General features: G+C 32.8%; 1 protein-coding gene across 2 annotated transcripts in view; it reads right to left on the reverse strand.

Moving 5' to 3' along the window:
- Positions 1-17,540, reverse strand: part of LOC126887418 (aquaporin AQPAe.a-like) — a 54,429-nt gene extending 36,889 nt beyond the window's left edge. The window contains exon 1 of one of the 2 annotated variants that reach the window (XM_050654930.1): positions 17,412-17,540. The gene's annotated coding sequence lies outside the window, so the exon portion shown is untranslated. Of the gene's footprint in view, positions 1-17,309; positions 17,361-17,411 lie in introns of those variants that run through there. The other variant, XM_050654931.1, reaches the window with a different exon arrangement.
- Between the last annotated feature and the right edge of the window lie 3,546 nt (positions 17,541-21,086).

Here is a 21,086-nt window from a genome sequence, read left to right on the forward strand (position 1 = left end):
GCTGTGCTTGCTGTCAAACTTTGGCATCAAAGCTCTGGATGCTACGGCAAATCTTATGAAACCATCTCGTTCCTTAGCACCGACGACTTTTTTAGATGCTTCAGTCACTAACTTAACGCAGCGTTCCACGACTTAAGTATGACATGGAAATATTCCAAAGTTCCAATCCTCAAGTGTTTCACAAGCAGTGATTTTATCCCAAACTTCATCACGAGAGACTCTCCGTAAGTGTTCCAATCAATTAATTCAGTATAGTCAGTCGCATGAAAGTTGATTTTTGGAGGTCGAAAAACCCTAATTATTTCTGTTTTTGTAGCTAACATCCTTGCTTCCATTATTCTTCGGAATCCTAATTCTCTTATGTGCTTCCTTTCATCAACTATCATCCTCAGTAGCAGATTTTCTGGGTGGGAAAAAATGCATTTCTTTCGATTACAGAATCAACTATTTTAATCAAATTCTCTGGTAGAAATCTGGTTGATTTGATAGCCTCAAAAACGTGTTCAGGTCCATCGTTATGTATTTGCTGTTCGTTATTTTAAACCAAAGAAGTATGTATGATTTAAGAGTGAAGGATACTAACAATTTATGATGTTCAACTCATACAGTCTCAAAACTGTGTTAGCTGTAGTCAACCATCGAGAGTGGGAAAGTGGACACGGTCCTCGAACAGATAAGTCCACAGGAGTCCACAGGGCAGTTGCCTGACTTTATCGGGCCCTGCGTCAAGTTAGTGACTAAATATCTAAAAAAGTCGTCGGTACTAAGGAACGAGATGGTTTCGTAAGATCTGCCGTAGCATCCAGAGCTTCAACGCCAAAGTTTGACAGCAAGCGCAGTTTCAACGTACCCACTCAGAAATAGTGAGTAAAAGACTCTTTGTAAAGTCAAAATTTCATTTAATTTGTTGACATTGTTTGGCTACAATTTGGTTTCTTTTTTGTTTCAATTAAACATGTTATTAAAATTATAAGTTGTTTTATTTATATCCTTTATAACTTTAAACACACTATAATAATAATATTCTAATTAAATGGAGTGTAAAGTAAAAAAAAACAAAAAATGGATTGTGCTATTAACACCCACTAGACCACACCTTATTTTAAGGTGCTAATATGTAAATTTTACCAATTTTTGAGTATTTTGCGCTACCGAAAATTAAAAGATAGTGTCTGTTTCAAATTTATTTCCTATTTTTTAAACTATTAACTAAACAGTTTTCACTATTAGGTCTGGATCCCGCGTATGAAAAAAAAGTTGATTAATAGCAAGCTGAAAATTTGTTAATAGCTTAAGGCTGTCTAGTCGGATAAACTTTGATATATGGGAACACTGAAACAGGGGCAGTTTTAATTGTGAAACAGGTTAAAAATTTCTCTCCGAACAGAGATTAAACTCTGATGCAAAAATCAGACTGCTATTTATCACCTGTCATAATTCCTGTCATTTGACATATTCTACATGTTCCACTCAATAAAACGCCCATTTGGTGACAAATAGCAGTCTGATTTTTGCATGAGAGTTTAATCTCTGTTCGAAGAGTTTAAGTCTGTTCTGTCGGACAAAATACATGTGCCGTTTTCGTGGTCTGGCCTTTCCAAATTTTTAACCTGTTCCACAATTAAAACTTCCCCTGTTCCAGTGTTCCCATATATCAAAGTTTGTCTGACTAGGCACCCTTAAGCTATTAACAAATTTTGAGCTTGCTATTAATCAACTTTTTTTCATACATTTGATCCAGACCTATATAACACGTTCAAATATTATTGGCTAAAGATTGTAAAAATAATTGAAAAATGCCTTGATTTCTGAAAAAAACTAAATTTTAAGTATGATACGCTACCTGGGGGTTCAATATATAACTTTATTTTACTTCGCATTTTACCCCAAATATTATGTATACCCCAAAGGTAAGTTTTCCGCGGTAAAGCGATTAAAAAATGAAACATTATTTTTTTTTCGACCCACCCTACTGGATATGGCTTTAATAGTTCTATTAATAATTTCTACAGTATCTTTAACACAATTATGTGATAAAAATATGTTTGTATATATAATTTTTAAGACATTAATTAATATTACATATGTATATCTTGTGTTATATTTTAGATTGTTTAAATAAGTTACCGGATTCTATTGATCTAGTTATTTAAACAAACATTAAATATTTGCCCTGTATGTTATCTAAGGTCGTGGTCTTTATGTTATAAATAAAATAAAAGTTTATGCTCTTATTTATTATCTACTTAAATAATTATTATGAAATTAGATGTTGCATATAGTCCAAAACAATAATTATAACTATCGTATAAAAAAATAATACTTATAAAGGGGAAGTAATATGCGGTTGTAATTACTTCCTATTAAAAAATAAAATGTCGATACCGCATAAACAGACAACAAAAGAAGAAACACCCACTTTCAGTAAAATTAAACCTGGACAACCTAAATATCCAGAAATAAATAAAAAGACAATGGAGAGAAAAAATAAATAGAGAAATTCCTAGAGCAGGGATCACCAATTATGTTCCCTGTAGGGGTCGACAAGGCAAGAATTCTTGTCTTGTTAACAACTTCTTGTCTTGTCTTGAAAAAAAATCAAGAAAATTTAAAAAGTCTTGTCTTGACGTTTTCTTCACATCTTATATCTTGTCTTGACTCAAGAAATTTCAAGATCTTGAAAGGGTACCCCCCGTTAAGATAGGCAAAATGCCCTCACTCCCAGAATTCAACATATTTATTTTTTTTACGTTCTATGCAATTAAAAAATGAGATAACGCGGATTTTTAGATCGCCACCCCCCTTACCCCTCCCCCACAGCCAAAAAGGTAGATTTTTAGATTTAATTTTTTTTAGTTGGGTTGTAATTGATTTAAAAATTTCAAAAAATTCACACATGTATCTGAGACTTTTTCAAAACATGTCCATTTTTTATGGATCCGTAGGTCGAGTGTACATAACCTCAAAATTTTTTTTAACTTTTTAAAGCTTATAACTTTTTCTTGGAGGGGGCTGCAGGTCCAATTTTTTTTGCATTTTGTAAATTTTATCAAAAGCTATCTCTCTGATTTTTTTTAGATTTTTCCGTTACCTGCGCCATCTTGAAAAATCCGGAAAACTGTTTTTTAGGGGGTTTTTGGGGATTTTCTCCATTTTATAGACTGCAACATAGATCAACTCAAGGTTTTGTTAATAGATTATGTAGAATTTGAAATAACTGAGTATTTTACGACTATCAAAAATTGGGCAAAATACCCCAAGCCCCCCAAAAACAATGTTTTTTTTTAAGTTATATAAGGGTTTTTGTTGGCTTAATGACATTTTTGAGATCGATACAGCCTAAAAATTTTGAATTTTTTTCATTTTTTTACTTTGTGATTAAAAAATAAGACTCATCGCATTTTTAGCCCACCAACCCTTCCCCCTGCCCCCACAAAAACGTCATTTCTTTTATTTTTTTATTTAGTTAAAGTTTTGTAAGGGTTTTGCGGGTCTAATCATATTTTTTGAGGTCGATACAGCCTGAATATATTTTTTATTTTTTTACGTTCTATGTGATTAAAAAATTATGACTCACCGCAATTTTAGTCCACTTCCCCTATTACCCCTCCCCACAGCCAAAAACGTAAATTTTTCGGCTTTTTGGCTGTTGGGGGAGGGGTAAGGGGGGTGGCGACCTAAAAATCCGCGTTATCTCATTTTTTAATTGCATAGAGCGTAAAAAAAATAAATATATTGTATTCTGGGAGTGAGCGCATTTTGCCTATCTTAACGGGGGGTACCCTTTCTTGATTACCTGGTCTGGTGATTCCCCGGCGACCTTTTTTATTGCGTTGCTTGCCAACACGGCCTCCACTGCCACTGGCTCCCGACCCCGGGGAGTCCCCAATCTGCTTTTGTTTCACGACGAACGCAAAATTTATGTGTAGTTGCTCTGTCTTAATTCATGACTTATCAATTCCGATTTAAAAATGTGCTAAATTGTTATTTAAAATAAAATATAGTTTAAAATTTTATATTCAACAGGATAAGGTAAGCGTCGATGATACGGGGCTAGTTTACAAGCTACTAGTCGGCGAGTTTAAAAGCTAGCAAATGAGCGAGTCAACGAGTGTCGATAACAAATAAAACTTTACACAGCATTATTTCTATAAGCCAGTGGCGGCCCGTGAGGTAGTGCCATAGAGCCATGGCACTACCTTACTAACTATGCAGAAGCATATTTTAGTTTTAAAATCTTTTAATGCCGGTTAATTTTTTGTGTGTACTTCTTTTTATCTTCATAAATTATATAAACTCTGGCAACTGTGCGCGCAGTACAATCGCTGCCACTTACAGCGGAGATTATTCGGCTGGAGAATCTCGAGCCAAAATTGGTACTACCACGGGTGAAAAGAGAAAGATTTTACGAATATAAGTGACAGAGAGAGAGCTATATTGGACTATTTAGTATACCTTAAATGGGAATCTCGTGCCTGGCACAAGATTTTGAGTTTCTTTAGGTGCTGGCTTGTCGCTTTTGTTATATCTATTTTCTGTTAAAGGTTTTGTATTTATAATATTTATATTATTATTAAACTTTTAGTGCATCATGATCGTGGGTGTAGTATAAATAATATTTTGATTATTATTTTAATTTATTAATTGACAATGACTCAGATTAGTATCTTAAAAAACTCTTTTGGTGGTTTTTCTTTACAAATTTGATAAGATTTTGTGGAGCTTTCGAGTTAGCTTAAAGAGGTCACGACGAAAAAAAATTCACAAAATACAGGTATATTTAAGGAACTGGTCAATTTTAGCGCCGAATTAGACAACGACTTAAAGGTTCATAATATTTAAAGTTCCAGATCTTTTAAAGGCCTACCTTCTCCTGACATGTAGTTGCTTCTAATTTATTTATGTCGTACAAGTTTTCTGCTTACAAGCGTCGGTTCCCCGAATCATTTTTTAATGAAACATGGAGACAATTTTAATTTTTAAACAAAACTCGGTTTAAAACTGAATTAGAAGTACTGTATTAGTGAGACGAATTAAGTACTACCTCTGGGGCTATTCCGCTATGAGTTTTATTAAATGAGGAAGGTTTAAGAAGCACATTGGAAGAAACTATTTAACTTTTAAGCATTTTAATTACCATTCCTATATCAATATCTGAAGCATGCGTTTTTCGATGTTAAAACGAATCAAAACATTAGTTAAAAATACAATGAAAGAAAAACGACTTAGGTATCTGCAGAAAAGCATTTTGTAAATGGTATTGATAATTTTAATAAAGTCATTGAAAACTTTGCAACCAAAAAAACAAGAAGAATGTATCTTAAACTTTAAAAGTGGTATTAACACAACTTTGTGCATGTGTGTAAATAATGAAATAGTATTATTTTTATAATTTTGTAAATAGAGACTAAATCGTAATATTATGTACAAGCTAAGTAAAATTAGCAGTAAATAATGGTTGTAAGTTGAGAGTTTTTTTTATTGTTAAGGAATTTACGGAACTGTTTTGATAAATTTTGAACAATTTCTTGGCACCTCAGATAAATATACATAAAACACATAAGGTAAAAGTAGCAGCGCCTATTTTTTTTTTAATTTTTTTTTATAACTTTTTTGACAATATCGTGAACCCGTCACTAAAATTTTTGGCGGCTGTCCAAATTCTGGCACTACCTTCTTAAAGTGGTACGAGCCGCCACTCCTATAAGCATATAAGCAAAGGGATCTTCGTCCTTCAATTCTCTTAATAAACCTTAGGAAGCACCATATTTATCGCTTTTTCTTATCCATGATTTTTCCCATTTTCTTTTTTGCTTTAAGCTTTTCTTTAGTTTTCGTTCTAAAACATTCTTGACTGCATAAGCCAAATAACTACGCCCGCGCGAACTAATTCCGTTGACGTTTTTGATAAAGCTACAAACACGCAGACACTCTATTTGCAACCACTAATAGCAGCAATGATGGCACAGGGCTAGTTAACTATCGACGCTATAGTATTTTTTTATTATTTTTATTTTACATTTTTGTAAATGATTTTGGCAAAAAAGTGTGAAATACATTAAAATATGTTATGTTATGTTAAAATATGTTACCTTTTTCACAAATAAACACATTTTAGAGTTTTCAATATTAGGTCAAACCGCCAATTTTTCAATTTTTCAATATTAGTCAAGATATTTCAAGATTTCTTGTTTTCTTAACAAGAAATCTTGGTATTGACATAAAATTTCTTGTCTTGTCTTGAAATCTAAAATTACTTCTTGTCTTGATCTTGTCTTGAAATCAAGTACAACATATGCTGCACCAATTCAACATAATCGCCAGAAAATTTAACATATTAATTTCCTCAAAAAAGACAAAATGCATGGTTTTAACAGCAGATCTAATAAGATGTAAATTGGAGCTGGAAGGTCAGATAATAGAACAAGTGATGGAGTTTAAATACCTGCAATAAAAATATCGGAAAAGAAATGAAAGGCAGAATTTACAAAACAGTCATCAGACCAATAATGACATACGCGGCAGAAACACGACCCGACACAGAGAGGACAAAAAGATTGCTCGAAACAGCGGAGATGAATCGAGCACCGAAAAATCGATGGTAAGACTCTATGGCACAGAGCTAGAAGTACAGATATACGACGGAGATGCAAGGTGGATAGCATTAACAACTGGGTAAGAAACAGAAGAATAGAATGGAATGACCACATAAGCCGAATGTCAACAAATAGGGTAGTCAGGACAGCGAGAGACGGTTCCCCAATAGGAAGACGATCTGTGGGAAGACCACGAAAACGATGGAACGGCAACTAACTAGAGGCACATTGAAAAACAGACAGAGTCATGTCTATACAAAAAGAAGAAGAAGAAGAAGAAGAAGAAGAAGAAATTTAAACACGCAACGTAAAATAATATAAAAATAACAGATTTTTATATAATATCAAACGACAATATGGGGCCCCTCATCGATTGGGGCCTCGCCGCAAGCTTCATGCTGCGGGGCCTCTGTTACGCCCCTGCCACGAATGGATACAAAAAACAGCAAACAGATATGAATGGACACACCTAAGGGAAACTTACATGCAGGCCCGGCCCTAGGGATTTTGCCGCCCTGGGCAAGATTGGCGACCGCGCCGCCCCCTCCCCCTTTGGTAGACCCATGACTCACCACCTTCCTTCAGCGATCGCCAACTTAAATCACAATTGTATTTTTATTGATGTGTGCTTTGTGCTAAATTATTTAATATGCCATTTTCCACTGTATTTGAACGATACACGCTTAAAAATACATATGTTTGCAATATTTTAATGAAATTTTACTACATTACTATTATTATATTAAAATATGCTTTAATATCCAAAAACTCGCTATGCATATCCATAATTACACACTTACTTTTTTAAGTAAGTACTACTCTTTTTATCTTGACACGAGAAAGTCAAGTCTTTAATAATTCTCAAAGATCCCGACTCCGCTATTTCGTGTTCAATAGAGATTGTCGCTAGTGCACTCAAACGTTCCTGGGGACATAGTTGATCTTAAGTAATGTTTTATTAATTTTAGCTTTAAAAAGCTTCCTTCTCTAGAGGCCACTGCCACTGGTAGGGTTACAAAAATCCTCAAAGCAACACTAACGTTGGGTGCGAAATCAAAATCATACTCTTTAATCATTTTTAGTGTCTCTAGAGGTGTACCTTCTCTTGGGCTTCACAATCTTGGAAAGTATTTTAAGTGCATCTTTTACATCAGCATAATTTAGATCTTTTGACTCATCAAAAGTTAAAGCATAACATAGCTTGAAACATTTACCTGATAAATCACTAGCAGTCATATGCTTAATTTGGTTTATGTCGTACAAAAACTCAAAAATTTTTCCATAGCTCTTAATTTGCTGAAATCTATCACAAATTGAAGTCAACATAAATATATATCGTGTCTCTGGATCTAGGTCCACATTTTCATCTTCAGTCTCATAGCCGAATTGTCTTTTCACTTTCCTCTTTCTTGATGGAACTCTTTTGCGTCTGTCAAATAGTCCTGGAATTTTAAATCACTTCTGAGAGACTTAAAATGGATTTCTGTTTTTTCTAATAAACTCACAGCTTGATACACTCAACTTAATATCAATACTCTGCAGTGATTTGCTGACTACGTTGATGTGAAGTAAAATATCATGCCATACCTATTACCACAGAGCAATGATAAGTTAAATCACGTATTTGATTTTCCAAACAGCTTGCCTCATGAGCAACTATTTCATCGTTGGCTTTATTGACAGTGATTTCTAAAAGAGCATAGATTTCTTCATTTCGGTATCTGATCGGAGTAATTGAATCAATTCTCATCTAGTTCCCATCTACACATAATTTCGGACAAAGGTTTCAATGTTATGCTAGAAATATGATTTTTTAGTATAGCCCAACGATGAATAGATGGTGAAAAAAAGTTGTAAATTTTTGTGACTAAGGAAAAGAAAGAAATGCAAACTGTGAGGCTATACTAGCATCGTTCATGACTTAGTTGAGTGAATGGCTAGAACATGGAATAAAAAGTTCTTCCCTTGTTTGCCCCATTATCATACTCTTGTCCTCTCATATCGTCCAAAGATATTCTCAGTTTCAGTTCATTCAATTTTTGCAAAATAACTTCTGTCAGCTTAGCAATAAACTTCAGCTAGATTTTTCAAATTGTTATATCCATTTTCAGTAAATTTACCTTTAAGTGAATTCAGTGAATTTAATTTAGTTCTGGTCCCACTATTCATATGCGATGAAGAAGGCGGTGTTGTCGATTTCCCGTCGAATAAACCTTGCAATAATTGTTACTGTTTCACTTAATAATTTTGGTTTTTACAGTTGCATTTTTGATGCTCTTGCTCATAATATTCATTTTTTATAATATTAAAAACATAATTTATTATTTACATAAAATCCTTTATAAAAGGTATATTTGTTAAAATCCCTATACAGGGCTACATCAAAGACAGAACTAGTTTTCGATCGGTTGACCGATCATCATCAGTGCAATCTTAGAATCTACATGCTAACCATCAAAGTAAAAATATATGGGTAAAAACCCTTTACAATTGATCCGTCATCGGAACATATGACAAAGATGTGAATTATAACATGGATGAATAAAATATCCAATGTTTTTCGCCCGAGGTACCAATGAGCTCTATCTGACAAGTTCACATCATGGCTGTACGGAAGCAAGTCAAGCAAGAACAAATATACCTTTTATAAAGGATTTTATGTTTTTGTAATGGTATACAGCCAACTACAGGAAATTTTTCCTCGTGGATTAATTTATTATTTCTTCATTTTCAAAAATTGGCTGTCCTCTTAAAATTGCCGCCCCTAAATTCGGCGCCCTGGGCGGCCGCCCAGTTCGCCCACCCCTGGGGCCGGGCCTGCTTACATCCAACGATGGATGGAATAGCCGTTGAAAATGATGATGATGATAAAAGAGAAAACATTGATATTGTTATCATATCATGCTTTAAATATAGTCATTTTATTGTCAAAAAATTAAGTTCAATAAATTATTCCTTCTGGGTAAAGCACTTCTAATGTTACTGAGTATATTTAACATTATCATTCTTATAATGCGTGTATTATTAATGGTTTGGTTGTTAAACTGTTGAAATTGATACTGCCGAAAGTGTGAAGTTCAGTCGTCAATTAATTGTTTAACAAAATAATCGCTTCCTTATCCGAGTAAAGCCGAAAATTGGGTTGATAGCCCACAACCGTAACCTTTCAAGTGGACAAAAATTTGTTCTATAATTATTCTTATCAACTAATTTTGCTTCCTGCATCCCACGAAACCGGGTCCAACATTGAAACGATCGTTAGATTTCTTTGTCGATTAAAAACCGGCCATTTTGCGTTAAATAGGTAAAGATACACTTCCTCCTGCAAGATATAATATAATTACACTGAGAAAAAAATTAACTACAGTTACGAAGGATTTCCCTTGGTTGTATGAAAAACTATAGACAGAGGTCATTGTATAGAGTCTAACTACGGCACAATTAGCCCAGTAAATGAACGGAAAATACGGCGATACCGTGTAATTTTCAGGAGCAACTCCGAATTGCATGAAAATTTGGATGTAGGTTCCACTTACCCTCCACTTCAAAGTTGAAATTGTGCCGTTGGTTGCTTTTACTTGGGGGGTGACAGTCACCCCTTCTCGGGGGTGAAAAAACATATATTCAAGATAAGACCAGAAATGGATAAATTGACTGATTTTAAGCAACTTTTGTTCTATAGAGTTTTTTATGTAAGTCAATACTTTTCGAGTTATTTTCGATTGAAAATGTTTATTTTTCGACAAAAAAACTACGTTTTCGGACGGTTTTTCGCAAATAACTCAAAAAGTAAATACTTGATCGAAAAAATATCCTTAGCAAAAGTGTAGCTTATAAAAAACTGAAAAAAAAATGTGTATCAGTAAAGTTTATCAATCGAGTAAAAACAAAGTTGTAGCTCATGAAAAGTACGTTCTTGTGCGTCTAATTCCAAATCGAATATTTCAAGGTGAAATCACCGAAAAATTAAGCACTTTTCGGGAAAAACCTATTTAAACTTTTAAATTGTTTATAAAAAGCTTTATTAGAATTCTTCATAAAAGTTTCTAGCATTAAAAATAAGCGAGTTACGCTCAAAATAAAGTTGGCCCTCTTTCTTTTTGTGAAAAAATAATGCAAATCTCCCCGTGTTTAGCTCCTCAAATGAAATTAATCGCTACCGCTTTACAAAAAATTTATTTACTTATCTATTTTTTATATGATCTGTCAGTCTCACCGGTTTAAAGTGCTTGTTTTTGAAACGGTTATAGTTAGAAAAGCTTGAACGGGTCACTAATCACGAGTGTATGCAAATTTTGAACAGCCATATCTTAACCAATTTTTGCCTTGCGGAAAAACAAAATGAAACTAGCATATTTATAATAACAAAACCTATATTTTTTACTATTTAAGATTTTTCTTATCACTAATACTTTTTAAGTTATTTTGAAAAAAGGAAATTTTTCAAAAATTTTTAGAAACTTTTGTTTTACTATAAAACCAATTTTTTTCAAAAATAAGCACTTCAAGCCAATCTAACTTACAGATCATATAAACAATATACATGCAGTTAAAATAAATGGCAAAGCGGTGACGATTAATTTTATTTAGGGTGCTAAATAGAGGGAGGTTTTCACAATTTTTTTTACCAAAAAAAGGGGCCAACTTTTTTTTCAGTGTAACTCGTTTATTTTTGGTGCTAGAAACTTCTGTAAAAAACAAATATAAATCTTTTTTTGGGTACTTTAAAAATGTTAATAAAGTTTTTCCCCAAAAGTACTTCATTTTTCGGTGATTTCTGTACCAAATCGGCCATAACTGTACCAAATTTTCTGGAGGCCTAGGATGACGGCGAATAGCTTTTTTTAATTCATCCCATAAATGCTCAATAGGATTGAGATCTCGACTGCATGCGGGCCATTCTAATCTTATCAATCCTCTACTTTATGAGTCAATCAGTGCTTTTATTTACAGAAAATGGTACAGCTCTTACAAGAAAAGAGGTATTCGGATAATTCAAAAAACAAAATTTTAGTGATGCCTCCGGAATAATATGACAGGACTATGAAACAAAATCAGCTATTCCATTTTTCCACAGAATTTTTTAAAGTTAGGAGAAAATACAACGCTTCCATTCACCCCTGTATAACGCCATGCAAGCCATGATTTGTTGCCGGAATAATACCAAACGGTACCAATACATGCACCTACAAACTGGTGCAAGAATCTTGAAAATCGGAGCACAAATAATAAAGTTATAAATTAAACTTAATCAAAAATTTTAGGTGGCGGAATTTTGTGCCTAGTCCGTTCTTTAACGGTAAAATATTGCAAAACCTCTAAATTTTAAAGAACCGCTTGGATTGACATGAAATTTGGCATACACATAGCTAACAAGTCAAAGAAAAAAAGTGATATTGTGCCGATATGTGCTCTTGCCCTGGGGGTGCTTTTCACCCCCTCTTGTGGGTGAAAAAATAATCGTCCAAAGAAAGTCAGGAAATGGACAAACTGGCTTATTTTAAGTAACTTTTGTTCTATAGAGTTTTTTCACTAAGGCAATACTTTTTGAGTTATTTGGCAATGAATATGTTCATTTTTTTTAACAAAATAACCACGCTTTTAGATGGTTTTTCGCAAATAACTCAAATAGTAAGTATTTTGTCAAAAAAAATTCTTAGCAAAAATATAGCCTGTAAAAAATTTAAAAAAAAAATGGTGTATATGTCACGTCTCTATACCTAGTAGAAGCAGAGTTATAGCTACTGAAAAATAGGTTCATATTCGTCAAATTCCAAATGGAATACTTTAACGTGAAATAACCAAAAATGAAGCATATTTCGGGGAAAACTCATTACAACTTATTTTAAAGTGTTTAAAAAAGCTTCATTTTTGTTTTATAAAAAAAATTTCTAGCATCAAAATTAAACAAGTTACGCTCAAAATAAAGTTAGTCCCTTTTGGTTTTGGTAAAAAAATCGAGAAAATCACCCCCTAATTAGTATCTTAAATGAACTTAATCGTTACGACTTCACAGGTTTCTTGACTCGTGTATATATTATTTATATGATCTGTAAGTTTCATCGGTTCAAAGTCCTTATTATTGAAAGGGCTGTAGTTAAAAGGGGTTAAACGAGTCACTGATCACGAATGTATGCAAATTTAGAAACACCAAATCTTAATCAATGTTTTTCTAAGAGAAAAACAAAAAAATACATGTTATTCAGAAAAGCAAATCTGACTTTTTTATTTTTCTAGATTTTTGGCATCTCCAACCCTTTTTAAGTTATTTTAAAAAAAGTTATATTATTTTAAATCGATGAAACTTACAGATCATATAAACACAACATAAGTAAAATAATTTGTGGAGCGGTAACGATTAATTTCATTTAAGTTGCTAATTAGGGGGTGGTCTTCCCGGTTTTTTTTGCAAAAACAAAATGGACCAACTTTATTTTGAGCGTAACTTACTTAAATTTAATGCTAGAAACTTTTTGTAAAAACAGAAATAAAGCTTTTTTTAAACGATTTAAAAAAGTTACAATGGGTTTTCCCCAAAAAGTGCTTAATTTTTTGGATATTTCACGTCGAAATATTCTATTTGAAATTTGGTGAATATGAATCTATTTTTCATTGGCTATAACTCTGGTTCTACGAGCTCCACAGACCTAACGCGTACACCATTTTTTTAGTTTTTTATAAGCTATATTTTTGCTAAGAACCTTTTTTTCGACAAAATACTTACTTTTTGAGTTATTTGCGAAAAACCGTCTAGAAATGTGGTTATTTTGTTAAAAAATGAACATATTCACTCGCAAATAACTCGAAAAGTGTTGACTTGGCGAAAAAGCTCTATAAAACAAAAGTTACTTAAAATTAGTCAGTTTATCCATTTCCGGACTTATGTTGGACATATATTTTTTCACCCCCAAAAGGGGGTGCAAGTCACCCCCAAGGCAAAAGCACACATCGGCATAATATCACTTTTTTTCTTTGACATGTAAGCTATACGTATGCCAAATTGCATGTCAATCCAAGCGGTTCTTTAAAATTTAGAGCAAAAACCGTGAAAGAATGGACTAGCCGGTGAGTGTATGTGTTGCCGCTCTTCTGTCTATTGACTCACTTTAAATAAAATGTAACTACGGTTACTAAAAAATCAATGTCATTGTGAATTAAAGTGTTATGTTCAATTTTTGAAATATTTGCTTAAATACATTCCTCACTCTCATTGATTGTCATGTATCTGTTTAAATATTACAGATGGTAAATACTTTTATTGTAAATGAATTTATTTGAGATCAAATGAATTTACCAGGTAAATGTATTTACTTGGTAAATTAATATTTTGTTTACTTATGTAAGTATGAGTATTATAAAAACATTTTAGTAGGTATTATTTCTAGTTCCTCAATGCCACACGTTGGTAATAAAATACTGTTGTTTTAATTGTATAGTGTTAAATGTCTTGTATTAAACTACTTACTTATAAATTAAATATTATGTTTATATGGGATCAGCCATAGTTGGGTTGTAATGACAACTACATATTTTAATAAAAACACTTGACGTTTCGATTTCCACTCAGGAACTCGTTAATAAATGGAAACTAAGATAAATTTGTTTAAAAGGTGAATATAACCGCCAATAATTGTTGTCACTGAGGATTAATCCTGATTAAACTGACTTTATTTCTTTATAAATTTGTTTATTGTACTATGGAATACTTGACCCGTTCTTTATACCGGAACCAATGTTTCTGTGGGTTTATATCAATATGTTATATCTGTTTGGCACAATACAATAATAAAATTTACAAAAATAAATAACCTTCTAGTATCTGGTTATAAAAACGATAACGATATAAAACTATTTTATAGGACGGGAGTTTGACTTATTTCTCACAGCAATACAAATACATACACTATGAGTCAAATAACAAGTATGAAACTATGATAAGTTACAAAAGAATAATTATCCGTTTTAAAAGTGTTTTATAAACAATGGATGAAAAGATAACAAAAAAGGGCAAATTTTAGAGTGTAAAAATAAAGTGCAAAGTAAAATAGAGTGAAAAATATAAAGACCCACAGAAAATAAGAATACACAGAAGATTATATAGACTACTATGCTCGTTTTCTACCACATAATGTGGGCTTGTTCTTCAGCGTCTTCTGAAAGAACAACTTGCTGGGAGTTGTTTTATACAACAACATACAACAGAAGTTTTTATCACCTTCCTCCTAATATTTTGCACTTTATACCTGTTTTAATACAAAATCAAGCCAATGTTTACGTTAAAGTAAATAGTATTCAACTTCCAAAAATATCTTCGAACAAATATCATATTATTTTAAAGAACGCTCAAAGTTTCAGAAGCATTGAAAAAGGTTTCTCCCTAAGGGATTATCTGACACTCTCGAGTAACTGCAAAAATCCCCGCTTGGGCTCCCCTACCAGTAGCAGTAGGTAATTGAACCGAGGCCAATAATCTTCTTGAACGTTATGGATCATGTCTAGAATTATATTACAAATTTCCAATCTAATCATATTTTTATTGTAAATTTTGTGGTCGATCGATGTACAGCTTGTGATTTTAAATAATCAATAGGAAAAAAATCAAATGGTGTAAGATCTGGAGATTTTGGGAGGAGGATCCAATTTCTGCAGTTTTGCCGATTTACTGTTTCATGTAAACAGAATGTTGCTTGGATTTGGTGAATGAAGCGTGAATTTTGATTACATAAATCTTGCATTATTTCGAAAAATTAATTTGGCGATTTGGATTAATCTGTATAAATAATTATGTTATTGTTTATATTAGGTTTGTTCTAGCATGTACGCATGTAGTTTTGTATGGTCTGACACCAGATTATTGTACTGTTTTACTGCGTATGTTCAATCCAGAAACTGGTACCTATCAAACTGTTTTTTGCTAGAACGCTTTTTTTGTCGGAGTAAATACCAACGTCAAATTGTTTGTCTTTATTTATAATTTTGAGGTTAGATTAGAAACACGTTTTTCTTAAAAGTATCCAAATTTTCAAGATTTATACTAAATATTGAAAATTAATGTTATAAACGTAAATAATGGCATAAGACATATTACTTTAATTTAAAATTTGTAAAAGTCAAACAAAGAATTCCACTGTGCAACTCACAAACTGAAAATCCGAACAAAATCTGCAAACTCTTTGACCGTTTTAAGCCAGTTTCCAAATCAAAATTTACTTTTGTTAGAAACTTAGAACCAGTGGCGGCTCGTGGTAATTTAAGGAGGGTGTTCAATTAAAAAATGTAATTATAAAAACGGTGAATAAGCGCCGCAGGCGAAAAATTTTTGGGGCCTCGCCAAAAGATGTTCTGTAAAATGAAACCTATCTTTGACCCGATTAGTCAGGATGTTACACACTTTTTTTGTTTTGTGAAGAATATGATACCTACTGAATGATGGCGCTTCTTCGGTGGTGAAGGTGGAGGCAGAAGTTACGAATAATGAAATGGCTTTGTCAAAACTGTTTAAAAATCCGTCTATTTTAACGGCATCCAAAGACCGAGATTGAAATTATAGTTTTATTCTTTGAAAATACTAAACATGGAAAACAAAATAAAGAATGTAGTTTATCACACCCACATAATCACTAAGTTTTTCTACATTGTTCAACTTTAAAACAATGTTTAAACTTTTTGTTTCTTATTGCACATTCTTGTACCAAGTTTATCTCTGGCCAAGTTAGTCCATTCTTTTTATAAGAAGTCGATTTTCAAAACTATTTGCATTTTCTTTTATAAACTTCACTGAATAAGGCTCCATCCTAAAAAAACTACCTACCAATATTGTATTTAATAAAATCCCACAACAGAAAATGCCAAAATGTGAATCGAAACGCTCCGAACCGGTCTCTGTGTGCAGTGCACAAATCGTCAATGTTTTAAGATAGGAGAATCACTGGTTCACGGATTTAAGAGCTCTCGTTCTTCTATAGTCTATAGAGTTACCGTATAGTGGCTGGGCTCAATTTGAATTCTGCACTTACCACGTACATCTAGCGTAGCGGTGTTTTGCAAACAAATTATGTGATTAATATATACAGTTATATTTTAATGATACTATGATATTTATGAGATTAAAGAAAAAATATTTTAATGATATTTATGAGATTTTTAAAAATATGTATTTTAATGAAATTTGATTGGGTGTTCACTGCACAAGTGAACCAATGGAGAAATCGCCCCTGCTTAGAACGCTCGACTAGTAGTTTCAAGCTAATAATTTGTGTACTTGAACACCATTAAATAATGCGCATGTTACTGATAGTTTGAAACTAATGCTAGAACAAACCTAATACTGAATAGACAATTGAATAAACTTTCAAATAAGCTAGTACACGACCCCTATTGTCATCTAAAAGTCATCGATTACGTCGACCATTTTCGAGATTTGTCCTTTCTTGTTCTATTTTTCCAAATAGAACATTCCTTAAAAATTAATTTATTCCATAATTTTGCCCCTCACTTTATATGTACATAAGTTTAAGTAATTTTGCTGAATGTGTATACAATTTTAATTCGTTTTTGTTATATTATTTTACTCTAGAAAGGATTGGAAAGGTTTTAACAATTATTGCTAGGCAACTTCTCTTGATTTTACTACATTTTAAAGGTAGAATACCATTTAACAAATAATAAAAAATCAGAAATTATTTTAAAAAGGCAAATAAAAAATATACCTACTTTAAAAAAATTCTAGCGAATTAACTTGTTCAAGTCTATCGTCGATGACTATTAACTACTATTAGCATACTAACTTATTAGAAATAAGATTTTTTATCATACCTGAGTAACTTTTGAATAAAAAATTGTATAATAATATTTATTTTTCTCACTATTCGCCACTTTAATCCGTTTATTGTTCACACCATTGTCTACATTTAACCTAAACTAAAATAATTTACACTACACGGTAAACAATTCTCAAAGATTATGATTAATTTAATCCCTAGAAAATCTTGTGGTTGCGATATCTATATATTGCAGATTATCAATTCCATAGTTGAAAGAACAATGTACAAAAGTATTAATGATATTTAATTATATCCATTTTATGTCATCGATGAACTATTTAAGTATTTTTTCAATCCATTGTCAGACAATTATAGAGTATATTGAGAAAGTAAAAGGGATACATTTTTATTTCCTTAGACCGTGCTGAAGATGGAGTGAGAAATCTTCATAGAGGTACCAATTCGCCAATGAACAAGCCGAATTGCTTATGAAGACAAAGAAGAAAAAGAAAAATATAAATAAAGGGTCCCAACGCAGGGAAAGTAAAACCACGGAAACGTCTGGAAAATGATGAAAGCCAGAAGAAGAATAAAACAGAGGATGCCTCCAATAATGGACGAAGAAGGAACTCACTACGAAGCCCAAGGAAAAGTAGAGGCCATTGCAAGAAGATTAGAAGCAACACATAGGCAAAATCAGGACATGTCAGATCAACAAACAATCGACGAAGTCAACAGAGCGTACACCAGGATAACAGGAAGAAACCAGTTCGACATAGAAGAAGAAGACCATCTACACCCAACAGAAGTCCACAAGATCATCAAAAGGCTCAAAGGATCCAGAGCTCCAGGAATCGAAGGTATACACAACATCGTCCTCAAGGAACTATCAAAGAAAATGATAGTACAAGTGTACTACATTTTCAGATACTGCCTTGAAAAGGCTCATTTCCCGAACAACTGGAAACACGCCAAGACGATTCCACTCCTGAAGCCAAGAAAAGATGGAAGAAGACCAGAAAACTACAGGCCAATATCTCTACTGGAACCTCTAGGAAAAATATTGGAAAAAATCATCAACAAGAGACTGAAGAAACACGCAGAAAGAAGAAGAATCATACAAGAAGACCAATTCGGATTCAGAAAAGGAAGAAACTGCGAACTACAACTAGTAAGAGTTGTCAGCGACACCAAAATCTGGTTCAACAGAAAGCAGAAAACAGGAATGGCTATTCTAGACATAGAAAAAGCATACGACACGGTATGGAAGAAAGCTCTAATCTTCAAGATGGACAAGGCTAGGCTACCTCATTATTTAGTTAACATTTGTGACAAATATTTAACTAATAGAACTTTTCAGGTCTCAGCTGACAGAAAGATGTCCAGGATGCAAGAAGTACAGGAAGGGATACCTCAAGGCAGTATTCTGTCCCCAATTTTATATAATATTTTGTTTCAGATCTTCCAACTGACGCGAGAACCAGCACAGCCTTGTATGCAGATGATACAGCAGTCTACACTTCAGGTAAACAAGAAAGAAGAATAGTCCAAACACTATAAAGCCACCTAGAGAGGATAGCTGACTTCACTGATAAATGGAAAATAAAAATCAACACTGAGAAGACGCAGTTCATCATCTTCACACAACAATCAGGACCACCTCCAACTGAACTAGCGATGAGAGGAAACATCATCCAATCAACACCATCAGTGAAGTACCTAGGCGTGCACCTGGACAGTAGACTCAACTTCACTCTGCATACAAAGAAAATTAAGGAAAAAGCCACTACGGTAAAAAGACTATTTCTGCCTTATATTTTCAGGTCATCTCCATTGTCAAAGAAGAAGAAGATTCAACTGTACCAAGCATACGTGAGGTCCATGATGCTATACGCCGTACCAGTATGGAGTTCCACATCCAGCACCAACTGGAGAAGATTAGAAGGCACCGAAACGTCATGCTACAGAATCATCGATGGCTCAGCATGGCAGGACCGGGTGACAAATGCAACCATCCAGGAAAGGCTCCAGTATTCACCACTGAGGGAGGTGGACGAGAAAAGGACACATTACTTCTTCCACCAGGCCACAAGAAGACTCCTAAAGACCAGGAATATCCTCGAGAATAACAGGATCCAGAGGATATTAAGAGAAAAACACCGTCTGATTGACCACATGATCAGACGATAGCCAGGTGATTGCAAACCCCCTATAAACAAATCAGAAGGGTACCGGACGAAATTTTTGGACAGAAATTGTTTAATATATTTTTTAACAAATTCAAAACATCACCTTTTTTCCCGCTTAAATAAAAAAGATCTGTCATTTTATTAAAACTTTTCAAGCATCGCAAATGCATATTTTCGCATTTTTCAGATTTTAAATCGCTTATAACTCGAAAACTATCAACTTTTCAGAAATATGACAAGAGACCTTTATTGTTTATAATAATTATTACCCAAGAAACCTAAAAATATATTTTTCGAGGCAAAAAAGTAACTTTGAATTTGCTTAAAAAATTGTTTCACCCGGCACCCTTCTGATTTGTTTAAAGGGGACATTTTTGAACAGGAATCTGCAAAGAAATCGAGTCAGAAACATTTTTCATACGAAAGTGGCCTCATACATGGACTAATATGGAAAGAAAAACTAATAATATATGATTGTTTTTTACTTTGTATTTTTCTGTAAGTTTTCCTGTCATTGTGTATTGTTTTGATGTTATTTTCAGTATATTTTGAAAACAGCAGTATTTTAAATTGTTACTGAGAATATTTTAAAAATTAGGAATTTATATTTTGAATGCTAATGAATTTTGCGTTAGTAATTACTTGTATTTTTATATCACCATTAAAAAATTAAATGATAACTATTTTCTTTGTAAATATGTTTTTAGATATCTTCAATTTTGTAGAAAGGAAACTGAGGAATTTAAAATAAATAATCATAGCACAAAATGCTAATTAACATGTTATCTTTTCTACATTAGTTTCAATGCAAGGTGTTTGTTGCAAACTTATTAAATCTGAAAAGTATTTTAATTAAATGCACATCTGAAAAGTACTCCTACTTAACTATATTGGACAGGAAATGAATATAAAAAAATGCACATGACAATTTTATACTACAGCTTACTTAATTTCAAAATTAATGATTAGTAAGTACAACAAGGGGGAAAACTTTTTACAAAATTAAATTATCAGAGGTAAAAAATGACATTTTTTTATGAACAACCTGTCTGAAGTTTGGAGTGAGTTTAGTGCAACTGAGTCTCATTAGGGAGTTGAGATATTCATCTGTTAAGTGAGATCTCTACCGATTTTTAATAAAGTTCATTCTTGATAAAGCGGCTTCGCACACATAAGTTGAGCCAAACATGGTACACAATTTCATGGCCAAACATTTTCAAAATTGCCAAATACTAGGTATATTCTGAATTTATTGACAAAATATTGCACAAAATTAGCTCACGTTCTACCCCAGGCTGTGGGTGAAAAATAGGTCGATTTCAGGATATAATTCAGGAATTTTTGAAACCTATCAGGTGTTGTAAAGGACGATGCCAGGAATAACTTCTACTAAAATGTAACCAAAAATATTGTGCGCTTTTTTTTTAATTGCGATTTTCATTTGTTAAATTTGCAATTTTTAATGATTTTTAATTTTGCAGCTTAGGATATTGATTTTAGAGAAAAACTTTTTAAAAGAAAGTTGTAGTAAATTAAAA

This window comes from Diabrotica virgifera, chromosome 6 (genome assembly GCF_917563875.1).
Source record: "Diabrotica virgifera virgifera chromosome 6, PGI_DIABVI_V3a".
In the NCBI taxonomy this organism is placed as follows: Eukaryota; Metazoa; Arthropoda; class Insecta; order Coleoptera; family Chrysomelidae; genus Diabrotica; species Diabrotica virgifera.